Raw genomic sequence first — 18,757 nt, 5'->3', positions numbered from 1 at the left:
CACTTTTATCATTTTTAAAACTAACACTAACAAATATATTTTATTAGAAAAAATGAAAAAAGATAAAAGAAAAAAGAAAGAACCCGGTTCAAGATGAACCACTTTAGCTAGTTTGGTCCTAACTTGGCCTATTTGGTTTTTATATTCAACAAAAGTAATTAATGGTTCACTTCAGATATTTATCAAATTAAGTTAAATCGACAGTTAACTCCCTTAAAAATCTATAAACTTCGGCAGTAGGGGGATTTAGTAGTAGGGATGAGCATTTGGTTCCGGTACTGAACCGGTACTGGTACCGAAATCGGTACCGATTTGGTACCGTCGGTACCGAATCGGTACCAAAGTTTTAAGTTTCGAGATCGGTACGGTACCGGTACCGGTATTTCCTGAATTTTTACCTTCAATACCGGTACCGAACCGAATATTTCGGTACCGGTACCAAGATTTGGCAATTTTCGGTACCGGTATTTTCAGTACCGGTACGGTACCGAGCTCATCACTATTTAGTAGCTAATCAAACCGTGATTCATAGTTTTAAGCATGGCTGTAAAAATCCTGTCTAATTGTTAATTGTTGTTTAATCGTCGATTAATCGCTATTTGGTAAAAATCACTGAAAACCAAAAATTATATATAAAAAATTTGGTATATGTATCCCGGTGGATTCCGATTAATCGCTAGTCCCTACCCCACCGCCGACTAGCGCCTAGTGAGTTCTAAAACTGTAGTTTTAAGAATTTTCAAAAAGAACTAGCAAAACTAGGTTACTGATATTAGCGTCTAACGAGTTTTACAACACTTGTTTTAAGAATTTTCAAAAAGAACTAACAAACCTAGGTTACTGATATTTTTGAAGTGTCATATGTAGTGTTTTAAAATCGGTTCATACCAGCCGGTTGAACCGGTAATACGGGGTTTCGCATATCAGACTGGTATTTTGAGCCCGATATTTTGGGCGGTTTGCTAGAACATCAAAGCGACGTTTTTTCTGAAATACCAGTTTAAACCGGCAAAACGGTTTAAAGCCAAAGAGATTTTTTATATTTTGTGGCCCATATTTAAAAAGAATTACTTTTAACCTAACAATTAACATTGAAACGAGTAACGTTTGAATTATTTTTGAAAATCGAGTGCTTTTGATTATAGATTAAATTTTGAATTCTATTTTATTATGGAATCATATGCTTTTAGGTTGTAGTTTTGGGTTAAAGTTGCGCTTATATGAAATTACAAGGTAAGCTATTCACCGCGGTTGAACCTCCCAGTACAACTTGGTTCAACCGGATATACCATTTTTTAGTCTAATGTGGTACACGTTAAAAACCGGGTTTTAAAACATCGGTCACATGACTTTGATAACCTGATAATTTAAATTGTGATATTATCTTCTTGTATATCTCTAAAATGATATAAGGCCATATTAGGAATAACATTACATCTCATTATCTATCTTTAATTATTCTTTATCTTTTGAAATCGCCTTTTTTGGAAGATAAATAAAAGGGATTCATAAGAAGTGTATTCGAGACACCAAAAAAGGAAAAAAAAAAAAAAAAGAGAATTAGAATCAAAATAATTATTCTACAAAAATCCAAAAATTAAATAAAGTTATTGCACGCAAATAAAAGGAGCTCACATTATGTATGAGTATGACAACCATTCTCTTCTACACCTTCATAATCAAAACCGAGTTATGAGAAACCACAGAGCAATGGCTCTTACCTTGATCAAGATCCTTCTTCTTATAACCATTTTCGCGTTACATAAGTCAGGTTAGCATGCTTGATCCCTAGCGGGCATTAATACATTAAATCGATCTGTGCTTTGTTCATTTAAAAGAAACAAACTTTGTTAAAGATGTTTGGTGGTTTGGGTGTAGGCGCACAACTTGAGGATTGGTGCGTAGCCGATGAGCAAACCCCAGATGACGAATTGCAACGGGCGCTTGTTTGGGCATGTGAAAATGGTGCAGATTGTAGCAAGATTGAAGCAAACCAGCCTTGTTACGAACCAAACACAATCAAGGATCATGCTTCTTTTGCATTCAATAGCTACTTTCAAAGAATGAAAGCCAAAGGAACCACTTGCTATTTTAATTCTGCTGCTTTTGTCACCGATCTTGATCCAAGTAAGTATATTATATTATTCATTCATAGTTTTCTATCTTTGCATCTAAGATATATACCATTAAATAACTTGATTTCATTACATATTTAAAAAATAACATGAACCACTTTTTCATTAATATCGTTCGATACAAATTTAATTTAAAGTAGGGGTGTCAATTCCTTACATGACCCGAAACTCGACATAAACCTGACACGAAAAATTTTAGGTTTTGGGTCGGCTGACACGACCCGTTTTCTTAAATAGGCCAACCCGAACCCGACACGTTTAAAAAAGAGGTCAACCCAAACCCGACCCGTTAATAAGTGGATTGACCTGTTAACCAGTTTAACAATTTTAGGGAAGTTAATATTTTGATTTTAAAGATAAAAAATTTTAAATTTTAAAGTTAAATACATAGATTTTTAATTTTTCATATATCAATTAAATTTTAAAGTAAAATCAATTTCTTTTTACACTACATTTATCTACTTTTTACTTCTAACTTTTTTATTTTACTAGTTCTAACTGCCTATTATTATTTGGTTATTTAATTCGTTTGTTCTTATTTTGAGCTAAATATGTGAACATACGTTTGTTAATTGGGAATGAGAGATAAATACACAAAACAATTAGATTTATCAAAAATTATCAACAAGTTTTATATGAACAAGATTAATTATAATTTATTGAGATATTACTCATATTCTTATATAAACGTAAAATGGGTTGACCTGAAACACAACCCGAGCACGCATGAATTTAAATGCATCGACATGACACGAAACGAATAAAAATGTGGGTTGGGTTAGGGTTGAAGAATATTAACACGCTAACCTGCCTACCGAAACTCATCAATCCGTCAACTCCATGATTGACAACCCTAATTTAAAGTAGGAAAATGTACACAGTCAAATTTATGAAGAGAACCTTGTAAATACATACACGTATTGTTTCAAATGTTGATATATAAGACAACTAGCTTTAGAACTCATGTGACGCACGAGATGCTTAAAAGAAATACAATTAAATAAAAGAAATTAAATGATTAAAATTAAAAAAAAACCCTATATTTTTATCAAATTAAATGGTTTTATAAGTTCAAATAATATTTTATAATGGAATATTCATACGAATACGTGGTGTATTTTCACGCAATTTCTTCATAATCACGAAAAAGACGCACCTAATGATTTATAAGTTATAATTATATTTATTATAATGGAATATCGAATTCTAACAAAAGATGATAAGATGTTTCATTATAAACGACCTAATAAAAAGAATATCATGTATATAATTAGCAGAAATAAAACACGCTTATGTATTACAATTTCAAAATATATGGATGAAAACTCCATGGATCCATGCATGTTTAATGAATATGTGACAATAAAATTGTTATTCATTCCATAATTTTTTCTTGTATTTATCATCTTAGACCTATAAATACGGTTTATTGAATTTTACCAAATTCATCTTCTATACTCGAAAGCCCATATAAATTTATTTAATAAAAAGGTTATATCTAATTTCATTAAAGATATCAATATTTTGATTATATTGACATAAATATCATCATAATTTTAATCTCTATAAATTAGGTAATTACTTATTTGATTAAAGAATGAATCGATATGTTTTGACGGGTTGAGTTATTCTACAAAGGTCAACAAAAATGAAAAATGTGAGAAACAATAGTTGATTGACATGTGTCAAGTGGGGACCAAAGATAAAAGGGTATATAAGTAATATTACATATTTTCTCTCTCTACATGCAAGTCATATGTCAATTCCCCCATTATTTTAAAATATCCGTAACTTTTTCATTCAACATTATTTAAAAAAAATCACCATAATAACAAGCGTTTTTTTATTTGTAATATGAGTATCACTTTGTTATATAAAAATTTAAAAAAAAATTACGTCATTGTTTCATTGTGTCTTTCTGTTTGTTATTGTGTTTTTTTCGTCATTGTGTCTTTCAAATCATCATTGCGTTTTTTTTAAATGCTAATAATATGGTTGTGTAATAATAATACGTAAATATAATGATAAAATAACAACAAATTATCTAATACATAAAACACAATGATGAATACATATTACACAATTACATAAAACGTAATACACAATGATGAATACATATAACACAGTGACCAGAAACGTAAAACACAAACGTGAATACGTATAACACAATGACCTGAAACGTAAAACATGATGGAAACTACATATTACACAATGACATGAACGTAATACACAATGACTAAAACACAATGATAAGTAGTAAGACAAATGATGAGCACAAGGACACAATGACAAACAAAAAGATACAATGAAGTAATCTTTGTTTTAATTGCTATATTTAATATGAGTATCAATTGATAACATAATGACCAAAATATATAACACAATGCATAGAAAAACCCAATTAAAAATCATAATAAACAATCAATAACACAATATAAAAAAACCCACTAATATTTTTTATTTTTATATAACAATATGGTACTCATATTAAAGATAAAAAAAAGCTTGTTATTATGGTGAAATTTAAAAAAAAAAATAATGTTGCATGAAAAAGTTATGGACGTTTAAAATGGTGGGGGAATTAACATGTGCTTTGCATGTGGAAAGAGAAAGTCAACAAAAATTGGTTATTACCTTTATGCTTTTTACATTAATTTATTTTCTTAAATTAATCTCTACCATTCAAATAAAGATTAATGGATTGGATTCTTTCTCACTCTTTTCATTTTTGTTGTCCTTTTTATTTTAACTTTAGCCATGTTTTGACTACACTGACATATATATGTTTTCATTAAAAATGAAATATAGTATTGAGCAGAAAATTTAGGCTAAAAATAAATCTACAAGGGACATGCGTCCACAATTATTTTACCTTTATATATATATATATATATATATATATATATATTATGTAATTACATAGCTGTGCCGTTAAAAAAGAATTTTAACACTACAAGATCAAGGAAAATCTTTATAATGAAAGGAAACAAGTTGAAAACATATTTAATACACCTTTAATATAATAAAACGAAATACACATATTTTATTTTTTAATGACCAATGAATAAAGTTTGACCACACAGAATAATTCAGTGGTAAAAGACAAACTCATACGCCCGTGATCGTAGACAGCGTTGTGTAGCTCAAACCCATCAACTTTCGTTTCGTGGAAAACCTGTGGCCCGAAGGCCCGTTGCGATAAAACCATATTATGATTCGGATTCGAACCTAAGACCTTATAGCCTCTAGCTCTTCAATACCAGCTGAGCTAAATCTCATTTATCAAAATATACATAATTGATCAATGTTTTTGTCGTCGTAATATAATAACTAGAACTTTATATAAGGCATCAGTATTTATAGTAACGTATTGAAGTTGTATGGTACAAACTTTAATGTACAAATTAATGAGTATGACTGAAAACTAAAACTTAAAGAATCCTTATCTTACAATACTAATAAAAGAAAATATTAAATTTTAGGTGTCAAGCCCACATTTCATTTAATTCTTAATCTCTCATCTCATTCATTCTAGTTATTCATGGGTCATGGGTCAAAACCATTTTGTCAAATGTGTTATAACATAGGGTGGATTATATTCATTATTGAATCAGTGTTATTTTCATACCTAACGTTTGACCAACTACACAACTTTAGTACATTTTTTTAAATTTCTTGCAAATCAACACCTGGTGTTTCCAAAATCATGCTATTTTAGTACTTTTCGTTAACCATGTTTGTTTTTTCCATTAAGTCTACATTAAATTAATTCACAAGTATTTTAAGAATCACAACTGAAATAACAAACCTTATTTATCTTTATCATTTGACAAAATCCGTGTAATACACGGGTTCAAAAGCTAGTTATACTAATAAATAAAAGTGTTGTGCCAAGTGACACCTATTTGAGCCATTTGACAAAATATCATTTAACCATCTTAATTATTCTTCAAAGTAATAAAAACTTAACAAGTTTAGATTGAAATATTATAATTAATAACTTCTCTTTACATATTTTTTTTGTGTTATTTTTTTATTTTCTATTTTTTTCAAATGTGTTTCCTTTTATTTACAAGTTCTCAGTAAAAATTATTACCGTTTTCTTAAACTACCTTTGTTATAATAAGTATTATTAAATCAAAAATTAATATTAATTTTCTTGATTTTAACAGCTTTGCTTCTGAGTTTACTAATATATTTTTCCCCGTAATATTTAATTTTAATATAAAGAAATGTTTCTTAATGATGTCATTTACAATATTTGTTTTAAAATTTTAACATTACATTCCATTGTTATTTATGATTTAATGATTTATACAAGATAATAGTCTTATTACCGTTTTCTTAAACTACCTTTGTTATAATAAGTATTATTAAATCAAAAATTAATATTAATTTTCATGATTTTAACAGCTTTGCTTCTGAGTTTACTAATATATTTTTCCCCGTAATATTTAATTTTAATATAAAGAAATGTTTCTTAATGATGTCATTTACAATATTTGTTTTAAAATTTTAACATTACATTCCATTGTTATTTACGATTTAATGATTTATACAAGATAATAGTCTTAATAATTTCAGGTTAAAAAGTGAATATTTTAAATTTTATACTTAATCTTATTTTTAATTTAAACTATAAACTACATTTAATATTTTAATTCTTGAAAACCATTTATGATGTTTAAATGTTTCACTTTCTGACTATAATTATAACTTTTATTATATAATAATAATAATAATAATAATAATAATAATATTATGCTCAAAAGCTTATAAACTAATTTCTATATAATATTACTATCCTATGCTTTTTATTAAAATTGGTTTATTTCACATAAAAAACAAATGTTTAAATGTTATAACTTTTGAGCAACCATCCAACAACGATAATTTTCACTATCGGCCATGCGATGCTACATGCTCATGCGCATCAAGTCTAGGTAAATATCTTTTAGGAAATTACATGTGAATATGAACAAGATATCTGGCAGTTGCTACTATCTAAAACCTATAATGGTTTCATGTTTGGAATGTTTTGTTGCTTTGAAAAAGTGAAGCCAAAATATTTGGCAGTCGCCACTATCCAAAACCTATATTGGTTTCATGTTGTTTAGGATGCTTTATTGCTTTGAAAACATGAAACTGTTTTTTATATTTAAGAAAATGTTTTTATGCTTTAAAATATTTTTTCAGTTTTTGTGGATTAGCATTGTTTTAAACTCTTAGTATCCGGTGTTTTGCTAATCTTTGTTTTAAACATTTTCAATTTATATTGCTTTATAATATAATGTATTTATTTTAAACTCTGTGTATTGTTTATTTAAGTATTTATATGAGTTGTATCAATCTTTTTTGTTAACATTATTCTTCTAAAAAAATATAAATCACTATATCAAATTAATATTAGTACTGTGTTATTAGTAAGAAAAGTTAATTAAATAAATTTTAAAAACTATATACAATGATAGTTATTAGAGATTTGTATCGCACTTTATAGATTAAAACTAGAGATGGGATCAATATTCTAATATTCGATAAAGAAGGTAACTATAAATGTCGTATTTGAAAAAAATTTTAGAGATTAATGAAAATTTACCATCTAAATTTTTTTTTCTTTTTTATTATATGAAAATTGGTATAAGTATTTCACATTGTTTTGTGCTTTTGTTAATATAGTTTACCCAACCCGTATATACACGGGTATTTAACCTACTATATATATATATTAACAGCAAAACTAAAGAATAAATAAAACTATATTAAATAGGGTAAACCTCCCAACTTTTAACCGTTGAACATATTAGAAAAGATTTCAAATTTAGTTAAAAGTTGTTTAAATTTGATTATTATGTTTTGATTTAACATGTTTACTCTTAACCTCACCAGCAACTATCTCAACTTGCATTGCGACCCAGCAAGCAGGTTCGAATCTGCAGGTCTCTAAACGAATCGAATGGACACATACATGAACATGAGCAAGAGCAAGAACAAGAACAAGAACAAAAACATTTAATCGGACAAATATGTGTGTTCATGTTCGTTATTTAAAAGAATGAACTCATATTCCTTTACGGTCGTTAGTTTAAAATCAAAACTAACAGTTCACGAACACAATTGAACAAAAATAAATGGACATAAATATGCATATATGAACAAACGTAAATAAATACAAACAAACATAAACGAACAAATAAATTAACACTTAAATGGACGCAGATAAACATAAACGAACGTAAATGAACGTTCATGTACATAGATGAACGAACAAAACATGTGTTCATATTTATTCGTATAATTAAATAAACACAAATTTTTTTGTTCATAATATAAATGAATGAACGTAAAAGAACTTTCCGCCAAACGGTTCATGAAACTTTTAGTTCGTTTATATGCCTAGTGATCGATGTCGAAAGATAAATAAAAAACATTTGTACAATACCTTCACTAGCTAGGGCAATTAAGGTGTCAAATCCGTAAGGAATCAGTGGAAAATGCTAATCAGGTTTAATTCTCAATAACTAATTATACTAAACGGACAGACGATGTCAAGCATTTTCAAAGATTTGTTAAACAAAAACACTAATGAATTGATTTGCAAACAATTATAAAAAGGGTAACCAATCTCCAGGTTTCAGGTTTTGAAGTAAATTGGATAAACTATTAAACTTATTGAATTATAACCTTTGTTTGAATCAATAAATCAAGAGACTAGATGTTTGACTATGTTGATCGTTAGAACTTAATCCAATTGATTGACATGGCTAAACAATAATCTATTTGATTGTAAATCTTAGGTAATGATGAAACATTAGTTCTATGGTTAAAGATAACTAGGCCAATGACACTAAGAACTTAATCCTAATTGTTGATGACCAAAATCATTAACTAATAAACTTCAAATATCATTGACTACCCAAGAGCATTGTCAAGCATACAAACAAAATCCAAAAATTAAGGTTTAAAGTACCACAAATCCAATGAACAACTTAACCTTACACCCGGAGATGGTCATGAGCGGATTAGCCTAGTATATGCATCTTGAATGGCATCTTTGATTCTTGAATGGATGGTGGCATGGATGATTATGATGATTGAGATGTGTTACAATGGAGGAGAATGGCCCTAAAATCGTCCAAGGGGGCTAGGGCATGAAGGATAGGCGGCATAGGGTTGAGCCGGGCTTAAATATGGAAGAAAAAACCTAAAAATCGTGTTTTTCCGCCCAGGCGGCCGTATGCTACAGTGGAGACCGTAGCCTACGGTCTTCATTTTCTGCCTTACGGTGGCAGTCACACTGTAAGCTATGGTGGGTCACCGTACGCTACAGTGGCAGCTCCACCGTAGGCTATGGTGGGTCACTGTAGGCTATGGTGGGCCTGTCACCCACCATGGTGTTTCGCATGTAATTTCTTTGTTTGAACTCCGATTTATGCCCCGTTTTCGACCACGTCTTCGTATTCAAATTCTCTATCATTTCATGCAATAAAACCTTCATTTACATTCCATCTCCTATGCTCCAATTTAGCTCATTTAAGCTCCGCACACCTGTTATCATAAACTCAAACAAAGTAATTGTGTTTCCGGCATATAAACTCGTAAAACATGTGATATGACTCATTTAATACACGATATTTCACCCACACATCACATTACCACACTTATCCTTTTTCATCCCGAAAAAGATATACAATTAAATCAGAATCAGAAACTATTTTTATTAAATAATCAGCTTATTTTGAGTATCAACAAATAACACAAAAACCGCGATTGCCGATATTGCTATCCACTTAAACCCATGCCCTAATACTTACCGGGACAAATAAGGCGTGACAATTTATTAGGTTATATGGTTAAATGGAGCCCACACATCAAAGCCTTGATGCCGCCTTACCATGCTTCATTATGGTTTTACCGAGCCAGACCACCCCAACTTGACTTAAACCTTAGAGTCAGATGATCAAAATTATGCATAACCATGTGTACCATTTAAAGCCCATATGCAATAGCTAAAACAATCCTGGATATTTTATCGAACCAAAACCTAAACTTAAGCATCAAAGTTTACCAGAATGGCCATTAGATATAATTAAGGTACAATTATGTTACCAACTATCAAATAGCCCCCACTACATGGTATACCCCCGTTATCAAGCAATACCCCAAAATTCATCTCCAGGGGTGAGTATGCACGAATTCATCTGTAGGGCTTACATGTGGTGTGTCCCGTGTGGTCCGTTTCTTAATGGTAATGAGACGCGAGCACGGGGACCCCACATGACTAACAGCGTGGATGATCAAGTCAGTAGTGTAATTGTACTTTAAAAGCACGTAATGATCATGTTTAATGACTTATAGTTGGAAGATAAACTACGGGTTTGCTCTTTGAGCTCTTTTAATATTCATAAATCCACTTAGGAGATGTGAATACCCAGATGATATACCGCATAAAGACCCCTGGTGTCCGAACCCTAGAGCATCCTATCAATACAGGATTTAAGGTTATAAAACCATACACCTATGAAGCGTTAACCACTTAAACTAGAAGTATTTTTGTTATGTTTGTATCACAAGCCAGCTAGCATACTCTAACGTTAAGCCTATCCAAGCATCGTTCAGTAGTCTATTCATATTTTAAAATTTTCTTTTGGTGATCAAATCTAACAAAAAGGCTTGAGTATAGCCCGACCTTTCATCCCAGTCCTTACACAGGCTTAGCTAAACAAATAAAACCCGAAAATGTTTCCCACTAAAATCAAGCAATTAGAAGTTCAATTATGTCAACAACCAAATCGCCCTTTCATTCTTAAAGCTGAGCCTACCGACACATCCCAAATTAAGTGTGTTATTGTTCTATTATTATTATTATTATTTATTTATTTAATTTAGTTTTATTATTATTATTTTTTTTATATTTTATTTATTTTTATTTTTTTATTATTTTTTTAACAGTTGCAGTTTTTCTATCATTTTCCATTGTTTTTGCAAAAAAATTTTAAATTCAGGACATTTTTAACATTTTTCACCTTTTCAACTCCAATCCCGCATCCCCACAATTAAACTTTACATTGTCCCCAATGTAATTTACTGTTAAAAATTAAGTGTAGTACACGAGAACTTAAAAACTTTAACAACCAAGGTAAAGGAAAGAGACACATGCACCTGATTCGAATCTCTCTTGTCAAACGGGTCCTGCTGATAAGTACTGTTGCAAACTTGACCCAAACTCCTTGAACTTTGATGTTACACTATATGCTCCATCGAATCTTGACTAGACCACCATGAACTTCCCCACACTTAAGGTTTATTATGGCCGCAAAACACAAGCAAAAAGTAACACGCAAAAAGAAAAACAAAATTAAAGAAAAAAAAACAAATAAAATAAAAGGTCGGGTTGCCTCCCGGTCAGCGCTAACTTTTTGTTAAGGTCTTCAGCCGGACCGCTACCACATTTTGTGGTTATGGTGGTCTAATGGAGTGCTTACCTTCCTCCGCTTCATTCTTCTTACTTCTCCAACAGAGTGATACATTATCCATAGTATTCCACCATGGCCCAAAACACGCCACCCTTCTTTGTTCATCCTCAAACCCCGGTGGCTTCTTTACTTTCACCTTCTTTGGCGGTTTCTTCTTATTCCTTCCACATGTCTCATCATTACCCACCTTTTTACTCGCAGCCTTGATATCACCTGAAGTAGCCAACTCCCCAATTCGAATTTCTACTGCATTCAACTCCTCTTTGTCTCTCTCCCGCTTCGACCTATCAAACACAAATCCCTCTTCTTTGGTGTTATCCTCGCTTACATCAGGAAGACACCTGTTAGTAGCACCTGAACTAAAATATTTATTTTCAAAAGAATAATCAAATGAATTTGAAAATATATTTAGAACAAACTTACAGTTACCAAAGGTCATGCACACTGTTCCCTCTCGGCAATTGATTTGGGCATTTGATGTTGCCAAAAACGGTCTCCCCAATATCACTCGAGGTTCTTCTTCATTCCTTGCTGGTGCATAATCAAGAACAAGAAAGTCTTCAGGATAGTAAAAATCACCAACGTTTACCGCGACACCAACCAACTTCCCCCGGGGCCGTCTTTGAGTGAAATCAGCTAACACCAAGGTGGTGTCAACTTCTTGTAAAAGTCCAGACTCAAACTGGTCATACACACTCCCCGGTAGAACACTTACACTCGCACCATAATCAACAAGTGCCTTGGTGGTCTTGAACTCGCCAATCTGAATGGGGATGAGTGGTGCCCCTAATTCAAATTCTTCAACCGCATTGTTCACCCCATTATCTTCAATTGTGATGGCACTAACGTGCACGTTTTTACCACTTGATGAACTGCTGCCCTGATGGTTGGGGTTCTTCGAAGTATCACTTGGTAGCTTGGAAGGATTTCTCTTCAATGTGGCCAACTCTTCAGCCAATTGGCTCATCTGCTTGTCTCTTGTAGTGTTTGCCTTCTCTTGAATCTCCATCCTGTGACTCAATCTTTCAAAAGTGTCACAATTTCTGAATCTTGCGAAGAATTTTGACCTTGAGCGGCCCCTTAACTTTGCTGACCCTGCTGATAATTCTGCTGATAACTCTTGTTGTAACCACCCGACTCCCCTTAACTTTGCTGACCTTGCTGATAATTATGCTGATAACTCTTGTTGTAACCACCCGACTCTCTCTGATTGTGCCCGCTTTGCTCATTACTTGAACCATTCCCATACTGTCTCTGATTTGATTGATAACTGGTTCTCTGATTAGTGCCTTGGAAATTTGGGTTTTGTTGGGCATTCGTGTTTCCATAGCTGAAATTAAGGTGGTTTCTGAGGCCCGGGTGGCAGGTGTTATAGTTCATAGTACCACTATACCTTTTCTCTCCTTGTACAAAATTCACCTCTTCTTCCTTTTCATCCTCCAACTCTTCCACAACTCCATAACTTGCTACCTCGTGCCCCAACTCTCCACATTGTTCACAAATTAGATATGCCTTTCCTGATTTCCCTTTTTCTTTTGTACCAGCAACCATTAACTGATCCAGCTTCTTTTCTAGCCATGCCATCCGATCATTTGAACTTCCATTGTCTACTGCTTTCACCACTGACCTTTTTATCATCCTGTTTGACTGGGCCTGTCTCTTAGAATTCAAAGCATGTCTCTCAAGATTCCCCCAATCCACATGTTCATCATTCGTTAGAAAAGATACATTAGTGGTAGATTGGAGGTCTCGCACATCGTCAGTCGATAAACCATCATGGAATGCCTTTATCAACTCCCACAGAGCTATGCCATGGTGAGAGCAAGTCTTCAACAACAACTTGAACCGCTGAAAAGCTTCATAGAAAGTTTCTCCTATACGCTGCTGATAATTTCTGATGGATGTTCTAGCTTCTGAGGTTCTTTGTGGCGTATAATACTCATCTAAGAACTGTTGTGCCAAATCTTGCCACATATAAATACTGGATGACGGCAATGAGAGAAACCACTGCTTTGCTGTATCTTTCAGACTGAATTGAAAAACTACCATCTTTACCTCCTCTACAGTGAATCCTTGATTGGAGATTGTTGCACAGATTGAGTTAAAATCACTCAAGTGTAAATACGGTTCTTTTGTGGCCTTTCCATGAAATGTAGGTATCCCGGTTAGACTGCTCTGCCTCACTGAAAATGTTCTTCCATTTCTCACCGTAATAATGATTGGCAAAGGATTTGTAGCCACCTGTGGAATAAAATGGCTCTGAACTCCTCGGACGGGTGGAGGAATGAAAGCTCCTGGGACCCCATCATCAAACTCATAGACGGGAACCTGTGGTTCTCTAACAACTGGACGTCTCTGTGCTTGCCGATACCTCGGTTGCTGGTTCGGTTGACGATTTCTGTTAGGTACCCAACCATCTTGAGGGAATTGTTGTTGATGCCTCTCGTAGTACCGACCCCCATTGTAATCCTCATATTCTTCTTCATCTTCCGGCTCGGGATCCCACTCTTCCATCTCATCCTTATTTCCAGCCCTTTCGTCACCCAAATCGAATCCGATATCATCTTCCGCAAATTGAAACGGCCCTTGACGGTTCCTTGGTTCCGAATGAATTGATTGATTATCGTCAAGGTTTTGTGGTCTCCGATTCCGGTTGCCACCCCCACGGTTCACTTGATGTCTATTACAGTTCACATTCGGATTCTGGTTGAATACGGGATCGTTTTGTGGGATTGGTTGATCTTGGTTAAATGGTTGGTTTTGAGGTTCGGGTGGGTGTACCAATGGTTCTTGGTTGTTTTGTGTATTCATGTTCTCTTCTTTCGGTTTTCTGTTGAGGATTGTTTTCGGAGATGCTCGATTCCTCTTTGCTGTCTTTTCAATCTCAGGATCAAACTGAAGTGGTTCCTTCTCACGAGAATATCTTGTGTGTGTTAACCTGGAGAGTTCTCTACACATACTAAAACACCAAACCCCGTGTAAAATCAACGAAAAAAAAGAAATAAAAACTGAAATTAAAATTAAACTTAACTAGACTAACTAACTAAACTAGCACTTTGCGCGTTGATTCCCCGTCAACGGCGCCATTTTGATCGATGTCGAAAGGTCAATCAAAAACATTTGTACAATACCTTCACTAGCTAGGCAAGTAAGGTGTCGAATCCACAAGGAATCAGTGGAAAATGCTAATCAGGTTTAATTCTCAATAACTAATTATACTAAACGGACAGACGATGTCAAGCAGTTTTAAAGATTTGTTAAACAAAAACACTAAAGAATTGATTTGAAAACAATTATAAAAAGGGTAACCAATCTCCAGGTTTCAGATTTTGAAGTAAATTGGATAAACTATTAAACCTATTGAATTATAACCTTTGTTTGAATCAATAAATCAAGAGACTAGATGTTTGACTATGTTGATCGTTAGAACTTAATCCAATTGATTGACACGGCTAAACAATAATCTAATTGATTGTAAATCTTAGGTAATGATGAAACATTAGTTCTATGGTTAAAGATAACTAGGCCAATGACAATACGAACTCAATCCTAATTGTTGATGACCAAAATCATTAACTGATAAACTTCAAATATCATTGACTACCCAAGAACATTGTCAAGCATACAAACAAAATCCAAAAGTTAAGGTTTAAAGTACCACAAATCCAATGAACAACTTAACCCTACACCCGGAGATGGTCACAAGCGGATTAGCCTAGCATATGCATCTTGAATGACCTCTTTGATTCTTGAATGATGGTGGCATGGATGATTATGAAGATTGAGATGTGTTAGAATGGAGGAGAATGGCCCTAAAATCGTCCAAGGGGGCTAGGGCATGAAGGATAAGCGGCATAGGGTTGAGCCGGGCTTAAATATGGAAGAAAAAACCTAAAAATCGCGTTTTTCCGCCCAGGCGGCCGTATGCTACGGTCACATCACCGTTGGCTACGGTGGAGACCGTAGCCTACGGTCTTCATCTTCTACCTTACGGTGGCAGTTCCACCGTAAGCTTTGGTGGTCACCGTATGCTACGGTGGCAGCCCCACCGTAGGCTTTGGTGGGCCTGTCACCCATCATGGTGTTTCTCATGTAACCTTTTCGTTTGAACTCCGATTTATGCCCTGTTTTCGGCCACGTCTTCGTCTTCAAATTCTCTATCATTTCATGCAATAAAACCTTCATTTAAATTCCATCTCCTATGCTCCAATTTAGCTCCTTTAAGCTCCGCACACCTGTAATCATAAACTCAAACAAAGTAATCGTGTTTCCGGCATATAAACTCGTAAAACAAGTGATATGACTCATTTAATACACGATATTTCACCCACACATCACCTACGAACCCGGGTTTGCCTCCACTTAGGTCTCCTAAAGTGCTTTAACGCACACAAATGTAGCCTCTATGCTACATGCCGTAAAAAAATGAGTTGGCTTATTCTAAGCAGTTAATGCCGAAAAATATCAGATATCGGTCGAGGACCGATATTTGAGATATCAGTTTTGGCGGTGGATATCGGTAATTTAAATATCATACAAAATTTATATATATAGCACTTTAACACTAACAATTCAGTATACTCTTCTATAATTAACAATTTTCCGTTTGCAACTTGCAAAACACTAACAATTGTAACAAGTAGGAACTAATTAAAACTCAAAAAACTAACATTAAACACTAAAGTTGAAATTAAAACTTAAAACACTGATATCGGTGAAATATTGGTCAACATCGCCGATATTAATGGTACCGATATTTAACCGATACTTTCACTGATATTCTACATGATAATCGATAACTATGATACCACCGATATTCACTGCATAAGTGTATTTAAAGAAAAGGAAACTAACATCATTTTAGTTTTTCAACATGTTCAAGTGTTCAAAGTTATTTTCATCATGTCTTTTTATATTACCAGATTTTATATAGATGAGATAAATACGTGCTTAACTAGCCTATAAAACAATACGTTATAAAATTGTTGTTTATGATTGCAGGCCATGGTTCATGCAAATTTGAAATTCACGAACGAAGGTGGAACAAGGGCGATTGATAAGTTGTTGGCTAAACTGTACAAGACAGATTATCATATTTATGCTAAATAATCATTTTTTTTAAATTCATATAATATATTTTCGACATAATTATAAATATTGTCCTTTATGTCTGTGCTGAATTTCATTGATTGTCCTTTATCTTTAAAACTGATCTGTTTTATCCTTTACGTTTTCAAATACAACAGCGTTTGTTGTTTGCCCATAACCCAGTTAGTTCTTCGCGTTAAGTCAAGTTATGTGGAAGGAACATGAGGGAAAATTGGTCATTTCACCCATTTATTTAAAAGGGATTTTTACATATATCCCCTCACTAACTTCCTTTATTACATATTTCTCCAATGCTAAATCTTAAATTACATATTTTCCCTTCTAGTTTTCAATTACTGTTTTACTCTTTTACAATTATATGTAAATGCCCCTAAATTTATTTGAGTTCAACTGAATTTTACGTAATTTGACATTTTGACTTTGATACTTTTTTATAATGCTTTTTTTTATTGTAATTATTAAAATCAATTTAAATAAACTTATTTCATAACCTACATATAGAAAAGCAGTTGAAAATTTATACATTATATAACCATATCAGTGTATTTTCTAAACAACTACTACGTAATTATTTAATATAATTTAGGGAGGGGATACATGTAAAAATCCCTTTATACAATATTATGTGATATAATTTGTTAATTTCTCATATTAGAAATGTTAGACCTATAAACTACGTAAACAAAAAAACATATTTTTTTTATATTTGCTAGCAACTAAAAAAATCGACTCTAATTGAATTTATTAGTTTCGAAATGTTCATGTTAAAACCAACTCGGTTTGGGTTTAAACTGGGGATATATGTAATTGTTACTCTTAAGAAGGTGATATATGTAAATTAGTTCATTAAGGGTAAAATGGTCATTTAAATGAAATATGGAGATATGTAATATATGTGATTTATGGAGGGGAAAATTGTAATTTAAGGTTTTAACATTAGGAAAATATGTAATAAGGGAAGTTAGGAAGGGGATATATGTAAATGCCCCTATTTAAAAATACATTTTAAGAATTAAAAACAATTTAATTAAAATAATTATAAATATATTAATATCTAATCTAACTATCTATATAATTGACTACCTATGTGTCGCTCTCACATCGCTTCCCACCCTCTCTCGTGCCACCAGATTGCTCCATTTTAAAATGGTGGTCTCTCGTAATAATTTGGGTTTTTTAAAGGAAATTCGCGGGTCAGGTCCCGTTTTGGTCAAACGGGTAATAATGCCTCACAAACCCTACAACTTCATTCCCTTATCGGCAATTCCTCTGACTTCTTCACCATCATCTGCCGTCTTATTATCGTTAAACCTACCTTACCTATCTTTCACACAATTCCACCGTCCCTAGCCCATAATCAAACTTCAAATCGTAGTTTGTTCGACAAACCCTAATTGAAACCTTTCCTTCTCCATCGTCTTCAGTTTTCCTCTCACTTCCAGACAGTTTTATTCTGTTTCACGCACCTCTAACGCGATAACAATAGTTCAGGTGAGTTCAATCAGGCTACGGAGGATTCTTGGTAAGTACAATTTCCTTCTTTAATCGTTGTATATTTGTTTTTGGCTCCGATCCATTTCTCTGTCAAAGTTTAGTGATTGTTGGGTTTGATAGCGGAAGGCTCTATCTAGACGATTTTGGTGAACTCAAGCAACAATTGTAACTGTCGTTGAATGAGACAACATTCAGCCACTGAATATTTGTCTTATTTGTGAAAATGTTACTTTGAGGGGATTTGGTGTACATATTTGTAGGTTTTTGAATATTGTTAAAGTAGGACTGGATTTGGTGTACTTAGAGGGGATTTGGTTTACAGCCAACTTTAAACACAAATTCAACTTATATTCATCATCACATCACAATTCAAAAGATAAGAATGAGTTTCATAGCATAATATTTTAAACCTTATTATTTTGTGTGTTGAGTTTGTAATTTCATATTTCATTTACAGGAGAGTTTATGACAGCAGAGGCAGTGGGAATGTTCAGATGATTGTGAAGGTCCACAGTACTCTGGGTATAGTATGTGAATGTGTTC

At 33.0% G+C, this 18,757-nt stretch overlaps 1 pseudogene; it reads left to right on the top strand.

The window, feature by feature from the left end:
* The first annotated feature begins 1,710 nt into the window (after positions 1–1,710).
* LOC143529802 (glucan endo-1,3-beta-glucosidase 4 pseudogene) lies at positions 1,711–7,345 on the top strand (annotated as a pseudogene).
* The last annotated feature ends 11,412 nt before the right edge of the window (positions 7,346–18,757 follow it).

This window comes from Bidens hawaiensis, unplaced genomic scaffold, assembly GCF_021521415.1.
Source record: "Bidens hawaiensis isolate Kalapana, Puna unplaced genomic scaffold, B.hawaiensis_p1.1 tig00008706_1, whole genome shotgun sequence".
NCBI lineage: Eukaryota > Viridiplantae > Streptophyta > Magnoliopsida > Asterales > Asteraceae > Bidens > Bidens hawaiensis.
This window is presented reverse-complemented; position numbering and strand designations above follow the sequence as displayed.